The following is a 21,320-nucleotide window of genomic DNA, read 5'->3' as shown; positions in this document are numbered from 1 at the left end:
TCCAGTAAATGGGAGGATTTCCAAAAAGGACTGGGAGACACTGAAGAAAAGGTGGGTGCATAAAAGATTCGTGTCATCTTTTCCCCTGTTTGTCTACAGAAAACTGAAGCCTCAGTGCCCCCAGAGAGATAAGGGCTAAGTTTCTGGCAGCCACAGGCCCTCTGGGTGGAGGGCATTGTCATGCAGTAGGAGACACCCAGGAGCCTGCAGATCTGGGTTCTGGTCCCATCTTCCCAGGCATGTTACTTTGGGCAAGTCACTCAACCTCTCTGGGAGGATGATTGTAGGGCCCTGTTGTCAGAGTCTAGAGGACTCTTTCCCACTCACCTCTGAACAGTAGAGGGGGCCAGTATGGGGCTTTCCATTGGGCATTAGGGGTTCCCTCAACTGCAGGAGAGTGTCAGAGTAGCTAGGAGCCCCCGTTTAATGACTGAGAGGAGAATCCAGCCCCAGAGCTTCTGCCTCTTCATTTGGAGGCAGATTTGGAGAGTGAATCTCCTTTTTAGTATTCTCCTTGCCATTCGGGAGGGTAGAGCAAGCTAGCACCAGAGAGAGAATTTGGGCAGAGTGAGCATATTGATGTTGGGAATGAAATGACAATTTTCCCCTACTGATGTTACATCTCCCCTAAAGCTAAAGAAACTCAATTCTAATTGCATTACAGGAATAAATGAAAAATGCTCTCGCAAATAAGTGCAATAGTGATGGTTTCGCAGGAAAAATACAAAGATACTCACTCAAAGCAAACCCAAAAAGGCTGTTTCCCAGGACCAGGGCAGAAGACTGGGCTGGAACAAGGCCTTGGCTGACACTTCACCTGGGATAGGGTTACTGGCGGGGCCCAGGTGTAGAAGTGAGATCAGGTTGAAGGCTTTACTGCTGCTGCTCTGTCTGCTCGAAGCAGAGTGAAAGTCAGGTGTGGGGTGGGACACGGGATTTTTAAAGCCTGAGCAGGATGGTTGTGAGTGGCCCTTTGGAGCTCAGGGCACAGCGATGGACTCAGGGAAATTATAAAGGGATTTTGGACATCAGCATGGGGCTCCAGGAATGGATGATTGCATCCCCTTTCTAATTTCTATTCGTGGATGTTGGTAAAGCTCTTGGAAAATGAAGAGTAGAGCAGAAGCAGAGTGTCCTGATTGTACAGGCTCAGTCTTGCTGACCGGGAAAGGCCGCCTATAACCTCCCACATACTCCTTATATAATGGCCAGGGACTGCCTGCCGAACTGGTGCCACAGGCCTGTCCACCTTCAGGAAGCCAAGCTAGAAAAGCCACTTTCAGGTCTGAAGGCTTTTTCTAGGAGGGCACAGGAGAGTTTCAGCAGCGAGATGGGGGGCGTTGTGGCATGCTGGGTGCTGGCAGTAATGGCACTGAAGGGCAAGAGTCACACAGGCCTGGGTTTGCAGCTCAGCTCTGCCAGTCCCAGCATCTTGCGCTTTACCCTCCTCCTCATCGTCTTCAGGGTACACACCCCATGCCAGGCACCATTCTGATCACTTTACATACATTAACACATCAACTCCTCACGACAGCCCTCTGGGGTAGGTACCCTTATTTCTCCCATTTTACAGATGGGGAAACTGAGTCACAGAGCAATTAAGTAACTCGACCAAGATCACACAACTAGAAAGTGATAGTATTGGGATTTGAACCTAGGCTCTGTGGCTCCAGAGTCTGCTCTGAACCACCCTGGACGGGCTACTTCTCTCTTCATGAACCAAGATGTCACCTCTCGGAACGTCAGTTTCCATTCATGCAAAGTAGGTATAGTAACACCTACACCACCAGGCACAGCACAGGGTAGGGGCTTAATAAATGTCACCTCCCTACTTCATGGCTTTGGGTCTTAACATTTTTTCAGCCTTGACTTTTCTTTTAATTTCTCAGGGCTCCACGGACCCTCTCCATGGGAAAATGTGCACTACATAGATAAACCTACACATACACACAGCCCTTTGCACACAATTTCAGTGGGTTCATGGATCCCTTGAAACCCTTAAGGGTCCTCCAACCCATGGTGAAGAGCTTCTGCCATATGCTCATGTTTATCCACTCCACTTATATTTGTTGCTTCCCATTATGCAAATGCTGGGGAATGTAGATGCAAAAGAGAGATGGCTCCTGCCTCGGGGAGCCTGTGACCTGGTGGGAGGAGGTGGTCTGGTTCACGAATACGTGCAACAGAGTGTTGTGGTGCTTTGACAGGCAACTCTATAAAGTAGGGTGTATAAAGGACTAAAGAGGAGGGGCTGTCTTTTAGCCACGCCCTCTTGCTGAGTTTTAAGGAGAAATCCGCTACAGACAGAAGAGGAAGCCCTTGAAGGGTGTTTCAACCCAGTATTTATTAAATGCCTACTCATTCTGCTTTGCAAGCATGTTACCTGATGGGGCCTGATCAAGGGAAATGGGTAGGGACTAGTCAGAGTCTAGGTGGTCATGGGAGTGAGGGAAGAGGTTCATGAAGCAAGTGGACCCCAGGGTGAGGTTACAAGAATAAACTTCTAGGGAAGAGTACAAAAATGATCGCAAACACGTATTATCTTGACTGAGAACTGCAGAATTTCACGGCTGGAAGGAAACTCAGGTCATTTCATTCAACCTTATCACAGTACAGGTGAGACACTGATGTCCAGAGTGAGGAAGGGACTCCTCCCAGGTTCCCAAAGCACAACAGTGGCAAGGCTAGGACTTGAATCTGGGACCACACACTCAGTCTAGATTCTTTGATGCCTCCAACTGTCTCTACTTCATATTCATTTCTATATCCTCCTGGGTACCAGCTCGGTGCTAGGGCACTTGTAGGTCATGTGCTGATTGACACTGAGGGGATGCAGTGCAGAGAGGGATGTCAGTGGAGGTGATTTTAGGAAGAAGGGGAAACACGGAATGAGGATCAGGAGGTTACAGGGTAAAGAGTTACAGAGCATCACAGCCTAGGCGGCTTCAACAGCAGGAGTTTATTGTCTCCCCGTTCTGGAGGTTAGAAGTCCACAATCAGGGTGTCAGCAGGGTTGGTTCCTTCTGAGGGACCATATGGGAGGGAAGATCTTTTCCAAGCCCCTCTCCTAGCTTCTGGTAGTTCCTTGGCTTGTGGCTCCACAACTCTGTTCTTCACATGGCTTTCTCCCTGTGAATGTCTGTCTCTAAATTTCCCCTTTTATAAGGACACTAGTCATTTTGGATTAGGGCCCAGCCTGATGACCTCATTTTAACTTGGTTACCTCTGTGAGACCCTATCTCCAAATAAGGTCTCATTCTGTGTTGCCGGGAGTTAGGACTTCAGCATATGTATTTTAGGGGGATACAATTCAACCCATAACAGGTGAGTGTCAGCCGTTACTAGGACTCTGTCCTGCTTATTGTGATGGGAGGAAAGGGAGAGGGAACCAGCCAGTCCCCCACGAGGTTTGTTGTCTCTCTACGAGACAGGGGAGACCCCAGGGTCTGGGAACTTGTGAGAGGGAGAAATGGTAGTGAGAGGGTGAAGGATGGTGCCCAGGGGCTGGGTGCCAGTTGAGAAGCTTGTAAACCTGGGAGCACTCATGAGCTGCTGCCCTGTAGCCCCTGAACCTCCATTCCTCCCTCTCCACCCCTTGGAGGCCAGAAACCTCCAAGTTCACAAAAACCTGGTGAGAACCCATTTGATGCCAGAGTCCTCGGGACCCTGTACAAGAGCATCACCTGTGCTCTGAGAAGGGACAAGGGGACATCGACCTCCCTCCAAAACCACCTTCCTGGAGACTGTTTCTTGGCAGGTGCTAGAAGGACACTTGCCTGGGAGTGAAAACCTTGATTGACTCTGCCACCAGTTTGCTGTGCAATCTTGGGCAAGTCCCTTTGCCTCTCTGGACCCACTGTGGCATAGGATGGATCATCCCTGTGCTTGGAAGGAGGAAAGATGAAACAATGAGTGAGAGTGTCCTGGAAAGCATAAAGCTTGGTACAGATGCAGGGTGGCCTATTTTTCCTCCTCTTTGTACTATTTCCTCTGACCCAGAACTGCCATCCTCATCCCAGAGGCCTTGGCAGCCCTTCTAGAACCATCTGCACCAGAGCTGCCCGTCCCCTCCCATTATCTACAGAGACAGCTGAGTCCTGGCCACTCTTGGTTGCCCAAGCATCAAATATTTCCTGAAGATCAGTCGGTACAACACATTTCCTTCTTTCTCTCTTCTTGCGAGATACGGCAGTGAGCACTTCGGAAAGCTCTGTTCTTTGAAAATATTGGCCCATGTCAGACTGGATGAGCTGGGTTATGCTGCAGTGATAAACAACACCCAAATCCCAGTGGCTTAAAACAATAAAATTTTATTTCTTGTTCATGTTACTTGTCCATTGTAGGCCAGCTGGGGTCTGCTTTTTGTCAGTGTCACCCCAGGACCCAGGCTGATGGAGCAGTCACCCTCTGCAATGTTGCTGGTTGGCTTGGCAGAGAGTAGAGGTGGGTCTTGAAGGCAGAGGGCCAGAGATATTTAGTGAGTAGTATTAATGTTTATCACAGGTGCCATAGATGCCACAGTAATTACAATGCACAGTTCATGCAAATACTTTATTGAACACCTGATAACCTAATCTCAGAATCACCTGGAAGACTTGTTACCATGGAGACTCCTGGGCCCCAGGCTCCGAGTCTCAAATTCAGAAGGTTTGGGGTGGAGCTGGGGAATTAGAATTTCTAACAGGTTCCCAGGTGATGCTGGTGCTACTGGAATGGGACCCACACTTTGAAAACCACTGGTCTTCATTATGCTAAGTCATGGTTGCTGTGCTGACCTCAGCTTCCCTGTCAATTGCAAAGAGCCCAGCGGGTTCTTAACAGGTGCATCCCCTTGGTATTCAGGGCTTCTCCTGATGGGTAACAGGGAGAGAACACAGAGTAGTCAGCAAGGAGGGGGATTTTCTCTACACAACCACCCTGTCTCTTACTTCCCCTTGGTCAGAGTCTCCCCGGTGGAGCAGTAACTCCCCCCGACTTCCAGACCATGTAGTCTAGCCCTTTCAGTGGCTGCTGGGAATGCCGGAGCCCACCCAGGGCCATGTGGTTTTCATCGAAATCCAGAAGTTGAGGGATTAGCCAGAAACTCTAGGTATGTGGCTGCTGGGCTGAGCTGTGGCCCAGGAGAGTGCTCAGCATACTTGGGTACCTAGTTGGGTTGTCAGTCCATGTGATGGTGGCTGGGGGGCAGGGAGCCACAGCAGAAGATCTGGGAGATTGGCTGCACCACAGGAACCTGAGGGGTGAGTAAGACTTAACTCCAGCAAATGCCTTGCGCCATTTTGGGATTTAGGTGCCCCTGTTTTACTATTGCAGTTGTTTTGTACAGTGACTGTCATCTAAACTGAAATTTAACTCACGTTGACTGGTTTCTTTGCTCCCACCTCTTGCCTCTCACTTCTCCCTTTTGGTTTGGGTTTGTTGTTCTTTTTTTCTTTTTTTTTTTTGTGATACGCGGGCCTCTCACTGTTGTGGCCTCTCCCGTTGCGGAGCACAGGCTCCGGACGCGCAGGCTCAGCGGCCATGGCTCACGAGCCCAGCCGCTCCGCAGCATGTAGGATCTTCCTGGACCGGGGCACGAACCCGCGTCCCCTGCATCAGCAGGCAGAGTCTCAACCACCGCGCCACCAGGGAAGCCCCGGCTTCGTTGTTCTTGAAGTCTTTTTTAGTGGCTCTTTCCAGAAGGGTCTATGAAATGATCAACTCTTAAATGCTTTACTTGTCTGAAGATGCCTTTATTTTGCTCTCACGCTTGGTTGGTGGTTTAGCTGCTGATGGAATTCGAGGTTTTCAGTCATTCTCCTTCAGCAGTTTGAGAATGTTTTTCCCTTGTGTTCTGGACTTTGTCATTGCAGTGCTCTGTGGTTTCCCTAGGATGTGTCTGGGTGTGGGGTTATTTTTATTCATACTGTTGGCTCCCCAGAGGTATACATCTTCTTCAAGCTAAGGATTCACGTCCTTTATCAGTTCTGGAAAATTCTCAGGCATATCTCTTCAAATATCTCCTTTCCTTCATTCTCCCAATTCTCTCCTATTGGAGCGCCAAACTGTTGGGCTCTCTCACTGTTGCCTCCTCTATCTCTCCTAAGCTCTAATTCTTCATCTCTTTATCTCTCCAGGCCGTACCTTGGACATTTTCCTCATATCCATTTGTTTCAAATCCTTTTGCTCTGTAATTAACCTGTCTTTTGAGGTCTTAATTCCAATGATGACATGTTTCATTTCTAGTTCTCTTGTTTCTTTTTCAAATCTGCATGTTTCTTTCCCGTGGTGTCCTATTCTTTCATTATGTATTCTAATCCTTCTTTTATTGCTTTAATTATTTTAAACATATTCCTTTTGTAGTCTCTTCAGATAATTCTATCTTGAGCTATTAGTTCTATTGGATCAAGTTCCTGGAATATCAGTTCTCCTGTTTTTGGAGACAGCTGATTCTCCCTGACCATGGATTGTTTCCTCATATAGGTTGTAATTTTTTTTCCTCTTCTTCTTCTTTTCTTCTTTTTTTTTTTTTTTTGCTATGAACTCTTTAGCCTTTTTGCCCCTCCCCCATGTCCCAGGTTGTGCAAGAGCCCTACACATTAGTTTTGCATTTTCTTATTAAGCACTCTAATTTTTTTCACTGGCTCGTGACCAGTTTTTGCATTGATAATTTGGTTTGAGATTCCACGATGTGTGTGGTGAAGGCTTAGGGGTTTTCCCTTTAAAAAAAAATTGATGTGAAATTCACATAATATAAACCATTTTGAAATATTCAATTCAACGGCATTTAGTGCATTCACAATGTTGTGCAACCACCAGCTCTTTCTAGTTCTAAAACATTTCCGTCACCCCTAAAGGAAACCCCGTACCCATTAAGCAGTCACTCCCTATTCCCCGCTCCTCTTTTTTGTTTCCTGTGGGAGACATTTTCCCTCATCCAGAATACCTGTTTATTCTTAGGCTGGTTAGGCAGCAGTTTCAAGTATACCCTCCATGGAGCTGGCAACTCCCAAGGCCCAGTCTGCCCGTGTGGGTGTTAACCCCCAGGCTCCCAGCCTGGGCTGAGGACTAGGGGTAGCAGCTAGCCAGGGCTGACGTTCCCTGGGCTACCTTAGCTTCAGCACCTGACCTTCTGCGACTGCTATAAACTACCCGCACCTTTTTCTCACACTTAGGGATCTACCTTTCTCTTATTAGAGTTCAGGTGTGTATTTTTTAAAATATTTTAATTATGCTTGGGAGGCATTTTTGTAGCAGGGGTGCCTACATTAGCACTTTTTACCTTGTCACTGGAACTGCCCCTGGTGTATAGCTAGTGGTGGAGTGGGGAGACTTATAACCAGACCCTGTGACATTTAATTCAGTGCTCTCTTGGACTGATTGCTAACTTCCAACAACATAATAAAACATAATAAAACAATAGTGTAACTTCTGGTGGTTTACCCAGCATTTCCCATACAGTGTATCACTTGGTCTTCACAGGCTGGAGAAGTGAGTATTATTGTTACCAACCTGTATAGCAGAGGAAACTGCAGCTGGGTGAGGCTAAGTGATGCGTCCACATGGACAGGTGCAGCCCAGGAACTGAGATCAACTTGCAGTCCTGTATTTTCCCCTCCTTCAGTGGGTTTTCTCTCAGCAGGAGAGACCTGTGGCCAGGAGAGGAAAGCGGGGGTGAAATAAGAGGGGAGGTGGAGAGGTTTATAGGGAGAGGAAGGGACTGAGGGCAAACCAGTTTGATTTTGAAATTTTGCTAAGGTGAGTCTGATAGGTGCCAGGATCAGGGTAGTGAGTCCGAGAGATTGCTGCGTGTGTGAGTGTGTGTGCGCGCACACATGCGTGTGCACATGTGTACACAGAGCTGTGGGTCCTGTCTGAAACACGTAGCTACTAGGTAAAATAATTCTCTGCTGATCCGCTAAGAGGCTCCCTAGGGAATCCTGCCAGCTGCCATCACCAGAAACAGTGCAGATGCCACTCCCTTGGGTCACCAACACCTGGCGCTGAGCTTTGCTACCTAGAACAACATTCATCCTTCCATGTGTCCCTCTATCTCTCAACATTTATTAGATACCTGTGCCTTGAAGGCACTACGGAATCCTGGGAATAGAGAGACGAATAAGAAGCATGTGGTCTAGTGGGAAAAATGGTTTTATATATATGTATGTGTGTATATATACATATAGTAGACATATACTATATATATAATACTATCTTTAACTTTTAAAAGATTTCAGCACAGTATAATAAGCACCCTTCAAATAAGCAGGCAAGGACACAGAGGGTGTCACCAGGCTGGTGGTGGGGAAGGAATAGTTGCCTAGCTGCCCCGGCAGGTCCTCGCTGAGAGGCCAAAGCTGGTGCAGCCACCACCATCTCGTCGCCCATCTGTGGGCTTAGGGCACTGATTTAGGATGCCCAGAGTGGCTGATTCACGCTGACCAAACATAAAATACTGACGCTTAACACTGAGACTAATAAATTCATGTACAGTGAGAAATAAGGACCAAAGACTTGCTCTTGTTCACTTGGGAGTACTTTTCAGGCCCTCAATAAATAATTGTTGAATGAGTAAATGCATGGTCCAGGCACCCCCAAGGCCCAGTGGGTTCTCTGGACACCCCTCCTGTTAGCACCTGTTTTGGATTCCTTGTGTTTCACTCCAGGGCACCACCTGGCAGTTTGGGAGGCTTGGGAGCCACGTGGCAGTTGGTTCCATGTGCTCTGAGCTCACAGCCCCTGGGTCCCCTCTGTCACTTTGTTCCACTGGTTGTGATGTTGCCTCCCCTGTGCCTCTCTCCCACTCAGAAGTGAGTTCCTGAAGCAGGGGAGTCCTGTCTTCTACATGGGGTATACCCGGGGCCTGGTACTTACTGCTGAATCATCATTGGACGAGTGAGTGACTGGCTGAATGAAGGAATGAATGAAATAGACTCATACCGCAAATACTGAGAGACATCTTAGGGAGAAGCAACCAATTCTGCCTGGGGAATCCAAGGCCAGGGGGATCAAAGAAGACTCTTTGAAGGAAGTCAGTTTTGAGCTGAGCCTGAGAGATGAGTAGGAACTTGGCCGGAGGACAAGAGCTGGGCAATGGTTAAGAGCCTGAGTTTTGAAGCCCACTCCTTCTGTGCGACGCTGAGACTGTTATTTCACCTCTCTCTCCCTTGGTTTTCTCATCTGTAAAATAAGATAGGGCTCTGTTAAGTACCTACCTCTTGGGGCTGTCATGAGGATTAAATGAGTTACCGCAAAGAAAGCATGTAGGCCAGAGCCCAGCACAGAATAAGAGTTCGGTAAGTGTTAGCTGCTGCTATTTGTATTATTTTTGTGAGGGAGGGCATTCTCTGGCAGAGGGGACCGGCTGAGCAAAGATGAAAGAGCAGACAGGATCAGGACACTTCCAGCAGGAGCACAGGTGAAAACGTGGTGGGAGAAGGGGCTGGGTCGGGCTGGACCCTCAGCACCACGCTGAGGAGACTGGACAATTTCATGAGATCATTGAAGGGTTAAAAGTCAGTGACATGCTCATGGTGGTGTCAGGAAGCCACTGCCCTGGGGGCAGTAGTGTGAAGGACCTTGGAAGGGGTGAAAGACAAGTTAGGAGGTATGTGCAGGGGTGGGTGAGCTGTGGCTGTTCCCCTTGACTTTGGTCTGGCCTAACCCTGAGCTTCCTTGCTAGCAATGCCCCCCGCCCCCTGCAGCAAGTGCCAGCAGGGTTTTTTGTGCTGACACAGCTGGGGAAAGATGTAGGTGATGCTTCTTAATTACCAGCTGCAGCTGTAATTAAACCTCTGCTATCCGGACTGGGCGGCCTCTGAGGGGAAGCCTTTATTAGTGTCAGAGCCGTTGGGCATTTATTTAAGTCTCCTTCCTGGTGTCCTGGGCAGAGTAGAGCCTGTGAAATAGTGAATCTGTCCCCAGCCTAACTCCCCACTTGTCTATGGAAACTGCTTAAAGGCTCCCACTTTCCATCTTCTGAATTCCCTCAATGTCTACAGAATACCACCTCCGACTTCTGGTCCTTGTTGGGAGTTTGCTGCTTCTCTGATGTTCTCATCGTGCTCTAAGCCCCACATGGCCTGGCCCCAGCTAACTCTGACCCCTTTCCTCCCGCGCTGTCCCTCCCATGCCGGCCTCCTTGCTTTTTCTGGCTGTGCCTCGTGTTCCCGCCTCAGCATGCAGGAAGCCCTGTTTGCTATTCCCTCTGCCCATATGCTCTTCCCCCACACACCATGTAGCTCACTCCCTATTTCACTTAGTATCTTCTCATGTACCATATTATCAGAGTCTTTCCTGACCACCCTGTCTGAAATAGCAATCCCCTCTCTGATATCTTTCTGTTCGCCCTTATCTTGTTTTGTTTTGCTTTTTTTATTGAAATATAGTTGACTTACAATGTTGTATTAGTTTCAGGTGTACAGCAAAATGATTCAGTTATACATACATATATATATCTGTTTTTTTTCAGAATCTTTTTTCCTTATAGGTTATTACAAAATATTGAGTATAGTTCCCTGTGCTATACAGTAGGTCCTTGTTGGTTATCTATTTTATTATTAGTGTGTATCTGTTAATCCCAAACTCCTAATTTATCCCTCCTTCCCCCTTTCCCCTTTGGGAACCATGTGTTTCTTTCCTATGTCTGTGGATCTGTTTCTGTTTTGTATATAAGTTCATTTGTATCATTTTTTTTCAGATTCCACATTTAAGCAATATCATATGATATTTGTTTTTCTGTCTGACTTCACTTAGTCTGATAATCTCTAGGTCCATCCATGTTGCTGCAAATGTCATTATTCTTTTCTATGGCTGAGTAATATTCCATTGTATATATGTACCACATCTTCTTTATCCATTAATCTGTTGATGGACATTTAGGTTGCTTCCATGTCTTGGCTATTGTAAATAGTGCTGCTATGAAATTGGGGTGCATGTACCTTTTTTTTTTAATAAATTTATTTATATTTTATTTATTTATTTTTGGCTGCATTGGGTCTTCATTGCTGCTCAGGGGCTTTCTCTAGTTGTGCCGAGCGGACGCTACTCTTCGTTGCAGTGTCTATGCTTCTCGTTGTGGTGGCTTCTCTTGCTGTGCAGCACGGGCTCTAGGTGCATGGGCTTCAGTAGTTGTGGCATGTGGGCTCAATAGTTGTGGCTTGCGGGCTCTAGAATGCAGGCTCAGGCTCAGTAGTTGTGGCACATGGGCTTAGTTGCTGCATGGCATGTGGGATCTTCCCAGACCAGGGCTCAAACCCATGTCCCCTGCATTGGCAGGCAGATTCATAACCACTGCACCATGAGGGAAGTCCCTGTATCTTTTCGAATTAGGTTTTTCTCCACCTATTCTGTTTTTTAATTAGCATTGTCACTACCTGGCATAGAGACATAAGATATATGTTTTTTATTTTCTGTCTCCCTAACTAGAATATATGCTCAGTAGGAACAAGGGACTTTGATTTGCTCCTAGCTGAGAGCTCTACTCCTAGTACAGCACCTGGCATAGAGTAGGTGTTCAGTAAGTGATGAATGAATGAACAAACAGATGAACTGTAAGCTTTTAAGGGCAGGAGCAACTTTTTTTTTTTTTTTGCTGTCCGCGGGCCTCTCACTGTTGTGGCCTCTCCCACTGTGGAGCACAGGCTCCGGACGTGCGGGCTCAGCGGCCATGGCTCACGGGCCCAGCCGCTCCGTGGCATGTGGGATCCTTCCGGACCGGGGCACGAACCCGTGTCCCCTGCATCGGCAGGCGGACTCTAAACCACTGTGCCACCAGGGAAGCCCAGGAGCAACCTTTTAAAAACATGTATGGTCTACAATGGCTTATATTGTGCCAGGCACATAGTAGGGACTCAGAAAATACTGAGTGATCAGGTACTTCTAAACTCTTCCAATTCTGCCTCACCCCTCCCATCTGATTCAAGACTTCCCTCCCGCACCTCCACTGCTGCTTTCTCTAAATGCTGTACCCCAGATTCCTTGTCATTCTGGATCTCGCTTCCCCAGGGTCTCGTTGGGTCTGCTGATCTTCAACATCCCACCCTGGCACCTGAATTCCCCACACACCCACTCTCTGGGACTGTGTACAGGCCGCTCCTGCTTCCTAGGACCCTTGGTCCTGTTTCCACAGTTTCTGCCTAGTGGCTTTTGGAGACTCCACGCATAGCTGCCTGGTCTCTGGGAAGCCCCACCGGACACCTCCCTCGTCCTCTCCCCTCCGGGTCCTGATCTCAGCCCCTTTCCCCCACAACTGCCCTTACAACTGTCAACTTCTTTATCCTCTCTCTCTCCCCAGATGGTGAGCTTGTTGAGAGCGGAGGCTCAGGACCCCTCTGTGTCTCAAGCACCCAGCCCAGGGCCCAGCAGGGAACATGCCTTTGCAGCCTTATTGATTAGAAGGAGGACATGTGGGCTGGCTTTTCCTGGGGACCCTCCAAGGACCCCCAAAGGAGTGGTTTCTGGGCAGGGCCCTGAGACCCCAGAATGAAGGGTGGCCTGCCCCAGTTAGGGTTCTCATCCCTACTCTCTCCATCCCCTTGGGTCCCCAGAGCTTAGTGTCACATGTGTGTGAAGAGTCTGGAGAGCCTGTTCCGGGGCTCTGTGGGGACTGAGTCCGCTGTCCCAGAACCTCTGTGTTGGGCTGAGCTTACAGTCATGGGAAGGTAGTGAAATTTTTCCTGCAATGCCTTCTGGTTCATTGAGCTCCTCCTTCCCTCCTGGCTCCTGGCCTTTGTAGCAGGGAGATTTCAAAAAGTGGCCATTGCTGGGTTTCGTGGACGATGGACATGTGGTCCCCAGCCCTCCTCTAATGCTTGCTCTCTGATTCAGGACAGCTGAGTGGCTTCAGTGAGGGTGAAAATGGTGACTCAGAGCCTCCGTCTGCCTCCCGATGGCCACTTCAGTACTCTTGGCTTTGAAGGGCTCTGATCAGCTGCCCGTCAAGTGGGTGGGGTGGGGACGGGCTGGGGAAGCTGGCAACCTCCTCATACCATGCGAGCCAGGCGTCGGCCAACGCTCAGGGAAGGCTTGAGAGTCAGGTCCCCTCAACTTGTTGCAAGCACACATTCCACTGCCCCCAGCTTGTCTGTCCCTAGGGGTGAGAATGAAAATATTTAACTACAGGTATAGCACTTCTACCAATAGGGTTAGAATGGAATAGGGTCTTAGAGGCCTGCTGTGGGGCTGGGGGTTAACCCTGTAGGTAGGTGCTGGATTATGGGTAGATGGAGGGGGCTGGGAGAAGGGCAGTGGTGGCAACCGCCGACCAATCAGAGCAGAGGCTTTTCAGTATTTTAATACTCAGTACCCTTCTCCCCTGAACCAGAGCACCTGGGTCTTATTTGACCCTGGAGTTGTAATATGTCTGGATCCTTGAGGAAGGGGCGTCTCAGCTTAACCATCTGGCTGGCGGTGGTGGGGGGGCACTGCTTTCAACCCATGAGAGGGGTGTCTGTGTGGCATCTAGGGCCTGACAATGTAAAAGTCAAGAGCACAGACCCTGGCACTGGAGTGCTGCCTCCCGCCTTTGTGACTGTGGGCAAATTACTTAGCTTCTCCGTGCCTCTGTTTACTCCGTGGTAGAGTGGTGTAGCAAGAGTACCTTCCTCATGGGGTTGTTGTGAAGATGAAATAAGTGAATCTATGCAAACCAAGCACATGGCGAGTGCTGTGGAAGTGCTTGCTTTTATTACACGTGCACATGTATGTTCATGAGTGTTAGGTTTCACTGTGTGTGAAGAACTCCCCTCTTATGTGACGTGTGCACATGAATGTTCTCAGTGTATACACTTGCTGTGTTGTGTGTTGTGTGTCTGCCCATGGGCAGGGCCCCCGTACCCCATGTGTTGAGTGCACATCTGCCTGCTGTGTTTTGAGAGCTTGTGCGCACGTCTCCCGTGGCTCTCCTGAGACTCACCTTGCCCGTCATCCTTCCCCACTTTGCTTTCTCCTTCTCCTCTGCAAGCAGACAGTGGTGCTGAATTGTCACCTAGGGAGCCAGACTCGCATCTTTGCTCCGGATGGAGTGGGAAGGGGGAGCCAGGCGACACTATCGATCTCATTCCCCGGGATGGAGACAGACCTGGGACCAAGGGCAAAAGCCAGGGAGGCCTCCTCCCACCCCTGGCCGGACAAAGAACTGGCCCTCTGGCCACCTTTACCCTGTGCTGAGCTGGACCGAAGGGAAGGAAAGAGGAAATCCCAAATCTGGAAGCTGGGGGTCAGGGGACAACTTGAATGTGGCCCCTATCCCTTTGGTATGGCCAGGTGGAGGGACCAAGGCCTTGGCCTCTGTTTATCCACAGTGTTCCATCCACCAAACTGCAGAGGCCTGATAGTAAATCAGCAGTGAGCGTGATTTAGAGTACTCTGTTTGCTCAGCTCAGCTCAGCTTTTGGCAAGGTAAATGCATAAGCTGCAGAAAATCTCTTTGAAACAAAGGTCTCAAATGCCCTTCAGTCCTCCCTTAAAGGATTCTCCAAATTATATGGACTAGATTAGTATCTCTGTTACATAAAACCATTTCAGTGCCTGCCGTGGTCTTGGAGAATAAAGTCACTGGACAGACCTTTTGTTGTTCTGCCCCACCAGCGAGTGGTAACTGAAGATCTCCCTTTCAAAGTGTGTCAGGTGGAAAAAGCGGCTAATTTACTAAGTGGAGGGGCCTTTGTTAGGGAGACTGATGCTCTGTTCTGCTTGTCCGTTTTAATCTTGTTTTTGCACAATGGATTTACATAAAGCACTACCAGCCGATTTGATTCTAGGGAGGCATGTCAGGCAGGGCCGGGCCTTGCAGAAGGAGGCCACGCGGGGTCTCCTTTGCCTCTCTCTCCCTCCTCGCCTTGCTTTTCCCTTTCCTATTCTGGGCTCTTACCTCGATCCCAAGGAGCAGGCCCAAGCCCTGGGGCAAACTCTGTGGCTTCGTGGCAGTGGCTGCCTTTGTCTTTTTCTAATCAGAGCACACCCTCCTCCTTTTTAATTGCCTCTCTGCATGGAAACCCCAGAGGCAAGATCCAGGTTTGGGGCTACATTCTCTGCCAGTTGCCGGGTTTGAACCTAGCTGAGGTCTTCAGCCCTAAAGTCGAATGCCATCTAGTGCCTGATGGGATGGTTTGGGTTGGAGGGCCTCCACGGTCGGGGGCACTAAGCATTGTTGTCGGAGGGTCCTCCCCAGCGCTGGCTTCTGGCTCTGAGCAGTGGGTCACTGATCCCTGTTGGGAGGAGTTGGGCTTTGCCTTGAGCAGGGGGCCACCTCCTTGGGGCTTGAGGCCACTGTGGTGCTGGCAGATGTGAGCCCTGACCCAGCTTTCAGAGATGGAGTTCTCCATCACCCACATGGCTGTCACCTTGCTGTGCAACCGGAAGGAGGCGCCCACCTCTCTGGGCTTCAGCTCCCTTATCTGTAATGTCAGAGACCTATCAGCTCTGAACTTCTATGAAACAGGAGTTTCAATTATGGTGACTGAGGGGCAAAGGTTTTTCTCATTTTGAAGTAAATGGACAAAGTTAAGGCCAAGGGAGTATGGAAAATGGAAACATGCACTTGTAGTTCTTAGTGAAGTGAATTGGAGGAAGGACCAAATAGAGGCAACGTGATTGGCAAAGAATCATGGAACAGTCAGAGCCCTTTGGAAGTGCTGTTTGCTTTGTTTCAAAGTGGTAGACATCCATATCCCTGGGATTATCTTGACAAGTTCCATGTGGGCGAGAGGTTCATAAGCTTTTCAGGGACAGGACCAAGGGGCTGGTGCAGGCCCTCACAGTTTCTCCTAAAGACTTAACTGCTTGGCAAGGTGGGGAGAGGGGACTGCAGGCAAGGTGGAGAAACTTCTTTGGCCCCGTTTGGGGCTCGTCCTAGATAACGACCTCCTTTGGGGGACATTCACCTTCACAAAGAGGGAGTAAGGGAGGGACTCACACTTCTGGTGTCAGGCCTTTGTATATGTTATCTCATTTTGTCCTCAAGATGACTTTCCAGGAATGATTGCTCTGTTTACACGTGTAAAACTGAGACTCAGAGGAGTTAAACGCTTTGCCCAAGGGCACCGCTGGGAAACGGTGGAGCCGGGTTTCCAGTGCACTGATGTGGAGGAAGCCAGGGCTGGGAAGTCCTTAGGAACCTTATGTGTAAAAGGATGCCCCCCTCCCCTGGCCAGGGTCTCCCTGTCATTGGTGCCCAGGCTCTGCTCAGGTCAGGAGCCTGCTTTGCAGCCCAACTTTGTACTTTGACCTGTGAGTGACTCAGACACGTCCTCCCTCTCTCGAGTTTTTCTTTCTTTGTCTACAAAATAGGAGCATCCACCCTGTCCTATAAGATAATATGATGGGGCTTTGTAATCACCAGCCCCAGCTGACCGCAACTTGCCCATCAGGCAGTAGAGATAACAATCTTCTCCTCCTCCCCATCTTATCATCGCAGCTAACACTCATCTAGCACAGAGCTTCCCTGCTAGGTCAAGGGCAAAGGAGTCACAATTTTCAGATCTGAGAAGGAGCCGAGGGTTGGGAGGTGCACAGGCTCCCTTCCCTGGCTTCCTAAAGAAAATGTCTGAAACTGTCAGAAAGAATAGCAAATACATATTACTGAGCGCTTGGTATGTGTCACAGTGGGGTGGAGTCATGGAGTGTGCAGGAGATGAGCTTTGTAAGTGACGAGGCGCCAGTCATGGCTCTCCTTGCTCCAGGGCGCGGCATGGACTACAGTATTTCCACCTGGAGAGCGAAGAAAGAAGTCTACATTCGCATGGTACATATATACTGATACAATAGAATACTACCCAGCCATAGAAAAGAATGAAATAATGCCATTGGCAGCAACATGGATGCAACTAGAGATTGCCATACTAAGTGAAGTAAGTCAGAAAAAGAAAGACAAATACCATGTGATATCACTTATATGTAGAATCCAAAATATGACACAAATGAACTTATCTATGAAACAGACTCACAGACATAAAGAACAGACTTGTGGTTGCCAAGGGGGAGGGGCGTGGGGGAGGGATGGAGTGGGAGTTTGGGATTAGCAGGTGCAAACTAGTATATAAAGGATGGATAAACAACAGTGTCCTACTGTATAGCACAGGGAACTATATTCAATATCCTGTGATAAACCATAATGGAAAAGAATGTATATTTATGTATAACTGACTCACTTTGCTGTACAGCAGAAATGACTACAGCATTGTAAATCAACTATACTTCAATGAAAAAAGAAAAAAGAAAGTCTACATCTGCATCATCAAGGCCCTGGGTTTATCCTGCAGGTGTCCCAGAGAGGAGTCGACACTCTTAATCTTCCATTGAGGAGGTTGGAGCATTCCTAAATCACAAGCTAGTCTTAAAAGGTCTTTGCTAATAACTTTACAACTCAAATGGTGGAAGGTGTAAGATTTGTCTGTCTCTATCTGTTTTGAAATGAGCCTCCATCAAAGGCACACAATAGGAGCTCTGAAGGTCATTTCCAGCCTGGAATTCCAGGGTGTGTCTGGGTCAGGTGAGGACTCACCCTGCTCCCAAGCAGACAAAAGGTGAGCTGACTTCTGGGCGGCCTGTCTCTGAGTCTGTGGTGGGAGACGTTCCCCTTGAGTAGAAGGCAAAGCCGGCATGCCTTGCCCCCATATTTACCTTGATGGAGCTTTAAAACGCCGCTCTGACATGTGTACAAACCAGGCGTGCAACAGTGTGGACGCCTCAGCTGGAGGTCTTAATTGCTTGCTAAGAAGGAGAGACGATTCTAAGATCTGGGAAGCTGCCTGGGGAAAGTGGTTCATTTCCCAGAGCAGGGTACAGAGCAAGGGGAGCCATATGGCCCAGCGGTGGAACAGCTGTCTCTCGAGAAGGAACAATTCGGGAGCTTCCACCATCTGGGTGAATTACGAGACTTGCAATTTTCATGCATATGTTAAGGCAACACAGCAGTCAAGGGACAGATAATGGAGAGAGGTGGAATGGCCTGTGCTCTGTGCCACAACACGGCCATCCATCCCCAGAAACCCTGACTCAGCAGCCACCTCTTTGCCGGGCTGCCCTGGCCGGGGCTTGCCTCTGAGGTCTCGTGGGCTGATGCCCTGCCAGATCCCCTGGTATCCCTACTGCCTGCACCTTCCACATTCTCCAGAAAATATACGTCATTCCTTTAACTGTGGCTGCTGCTTGCCTCTTTGGCAGGGCCAGGAAAATCTAGCTGGAGAGTGCTTAGTGGTTTGGGGCTGTTATATTTTCTCTGCTCTATGATCCGTGTTAAGTTAAAAGGGCCAGAGCTGCTTTTCCTTCCCACAGAAGATAACTCAACCTGGACAGGCTCCCTCTGGGAGGATTAAAGGTGATGAGGGACTTCTGGTTGGCTGGAACTGTTAATATCCTTCCCCCAAAGTGGCCCTCTCCCTCCCCCAGCTCCCCAGCTGGTTGGAATGATGAATATATTACAGTGTGTTCTCATTCCAGACGATAGCTCTTTTCCTTTGCAAGTGCTGCATATCCAGTGGGGCAGAAGGACAGTGGAGGTCTTAATTGCCTGCTAAGAACGAGAGCTGATTCTAAGATCTGGGAAGCTGCCTGGGGAAAGCGTTTCATTTCCCAGAGCAGGGTACAGAGCAAGGAGAGCCATATGATCCAGTGGTGGAACCCACAGGGCCTGCTCTGTGCCAGCACCGTGATGGGTGCTCATCCTCTGATCTGGCAGTGCTTTGCAGCCGGTTGTGTGATTTCCAGATCACAGATGTGGAAGCAGAAGCACAGAGAGGTCACGTAACCGGCCAGAGGTGCTTCAGCCAAGAACCAGAACAGAGAATTCAAACTTAGGTCTAACTCCAAAGCCAGGGCTCTTTCCTAGAGACTGTGCCAGACCTGGACAGAGGTGGATCTACGAACGTGGTATTAGCTGAGGGAGTGCTTCTTAGGGAAAAGGCATCGTGCAAGTTGCTATGTCTCAGGGCCTCTCGGCACCCCTCCCACTGATGAGCCAGGAATTTTCATGTTAGAGAGATTCTTCTGGGTGATTTCCTGGTCTCCAGATGATTCCTGCTAAAATGTAGCTCTGTTACCTGAGGAGGTAACATGTTAATCTCCAAGATCGCCAGGATGGAGAGAGGTTGGTATAGGCGAGTGGAGAGGGGAGACCTGGGCAGAGCATACTGGTACCCTCTCTCCTTTAAAACTTGATCTGAAGCCAGCCCTTTCCCCCTATCCTCATGTTAGGAAGATACCCCAATTTGAGTCTCCACAATCAAGGCATTCCAACCCATGTAAACGGGTTGGCTTTAGGTTAATCAATTGCCCAAATCTATGGCCAGGGCGTCCCGGCAGGGAGGGAGCATGGCCTGTGGTCCCCTCCACATCACTTACTCCCTAGCTTGTGGGGATGGGGCACAGCCTTTAGGCTCCTGTCTCCCCAGTCAAAGGAATACGCTCTCCCCAGAAGCCCAGGACAGGCTCTGGGTGCCCTGCCGTTTAACCTGCTGTCTCTGTGTCACATTATGTCTTTGTGTTCTTCCCCCATGGCCTCCTTGCAGAAGTTGCCCTGAAGGCCCACAAGGCAGGGTTTGGGTCTGAATATCTCCATGTCTCTGTGGGGCTAATAGGCAGTTTGTAGGGTTTGACGATTTCAATGTCTGCCAAGAGGGGACTGTGGGGAAGTCAAAATATCCCCTCCCCCAAAAGGCTGGGGGCCTGGCTCATTAAGCTCCAGCAGCAGAAGGGATGATCTTGGCCTTTAGTGGGTACTTTCTTGGGTTCCCTGACCCCAGAGACAGCAAGGCCTGGCCCTGGGAGTTGGCGAGTGGATACAAGCCCATTGGGCCTTTTGTGCTGGTGCTGGTATGACGATGGCCTCTGATCAGTAAAGCTGAGGCTGGAAATGAGAATTTCTTCCTGCTTGGCTTCCCCGCTCTGCCACCCCTACTTCCTTCCCTTTCATGAATTTCCCTTTTCCTTGGTGGAGCCCATTTTAGAGTTCTCCTCTTGTTTTGCCCACTGAGAGGGGAGGATCAGAGGTGACAGCTGCGTCAAATGACCTTCAGAGGTGGCGGGGAGCTGGCACCGGTCCCGCAGTGGCTGCCTCCCTCTTCTCCTCTGTCTCTGGTCCAGCTGGGCCTCCTTCCAGCTGCACCCTTGTTCTCCCCACTCAAGGGCTCCTGCGTGCTGGTGGAGGTGGGGGCACCTGGGAGATGGCTGTCAGCGAGGTAGCCACCCCAGCACTGCGGCTAGACTTTCCCAGATGATGGAGGGAGGAGAAGATGCACCAAGGGGACAGCAGGGAATCCACACTGAGGGGTGGCGGTTCAGTTTTCTGAGCCCAGCAGAGTCATATCGGGAGAGCAAGGGCCAAAAGTGAGATGGAGTAGCTGAAGCTCAGAGATGAGCTGTGAGATCCTCTGGTCCAGGACCCCAGGCCTCATGTCCATGGGGCTGGAGGCTTCGAATTAGGCGATCAGGATGTGGATACTGATCCTTCTCTACACGCAGGCCAGGGAATCACAAACTCTTCAGGTTAGGTGGGACCCTGCGGACCACGGACCCTGGACACAGCTCTCTTCATACTAGTCTCTGCCTGGGCCTCTGGCCCATCATTCACACATTCTTCATATGCAAATGGAAGCCCAGGAAGCTGTGTAATGTGGAGGCCCTGCTCCTGTCACAGCCAGAGATGGTTGGTTGTTCAAGCTCAATTTGATTACATCGGTTGACAGGGAGCTCACTCTCTTAAGGAAGCCCAAGTGGATTTGGGCTACTCTTAGTGGGAGAAGGGTATTTATTTTGGCCCTGGAGCAAATTTCTGTCTTCCATATAACAGCTTGTTAGATGTTTAGGAAACTTCTCACCTCTCCCCGCACCCCCCATTTTCTTTTTCAGGCAAAATATCATTTGTTGATTTAGCAATTGATTTTCAGGCACCTCTTATGTGCCAGGCTCTAGGCCAGGTGATCAAGAGACAGGAATTAATAAGATGGACATGACCATTCAGGGAGCTCACTGCCCAGCAAGGCATCATTTCCAGATTTCTCCACCCTCCTCTTGCATGTAGGAAGGGCTGCAGGTCTGGCTTGATCAGGACAGAGGTGACAGCCCTGCTTTGCTCTCCATGCTTCCGTTAACCTCATGTGAGGATATAGGGAAATCACTTAGCTTCCCTGGGCACCATCCTGAGGATAGCAACATTTGCCTACCTATCTCACAAGACTAATGTGTGGGATCTGACATAAATTGGATTTTCACTCTGTTATATACAACTGCAAGGTGTTATTTATATCCAGTCCCACAGAGGCATGGGGGAAGGCAGGAAAAGAAAAATATTTATTTTGGTAGTGTCCTTATGACAGTAATTACTGCACCTTTTCAGAAAGAGG

General features: G+C 49.3%; 1 protein-coding gene across 3 annotated transcripts in view; it reads left to right on the top strand.

Annotated features, from left to right (window-relative positions):
- MEGF11 (multiple EGF like domains 11) overlaps positions 1-21,320 on the top strand; it is a 237,413-nt gene that overhangs the window by 9,842 nt on the left and 206,251 nt on the right. The gene's annotated exons all lie outside the window — the stretch shown is intronic.

This window comes from Mesoplodon bidens (assembly GCF_964165515.1).
Source record: "Mesoplodon bidens genome assembly, chromosome: 3".
Classification (NCBI taxonomy): domain Eukaryota; kingdom Metazoa; phylum Chordata; class Mammalia; order Artiodactyla; family Ziphiidae; genus Mesoplodon; species Mesoplodon bidens.
This window is presented reverse-complemented; position numbering and strand designations above follow the sequence as displayed.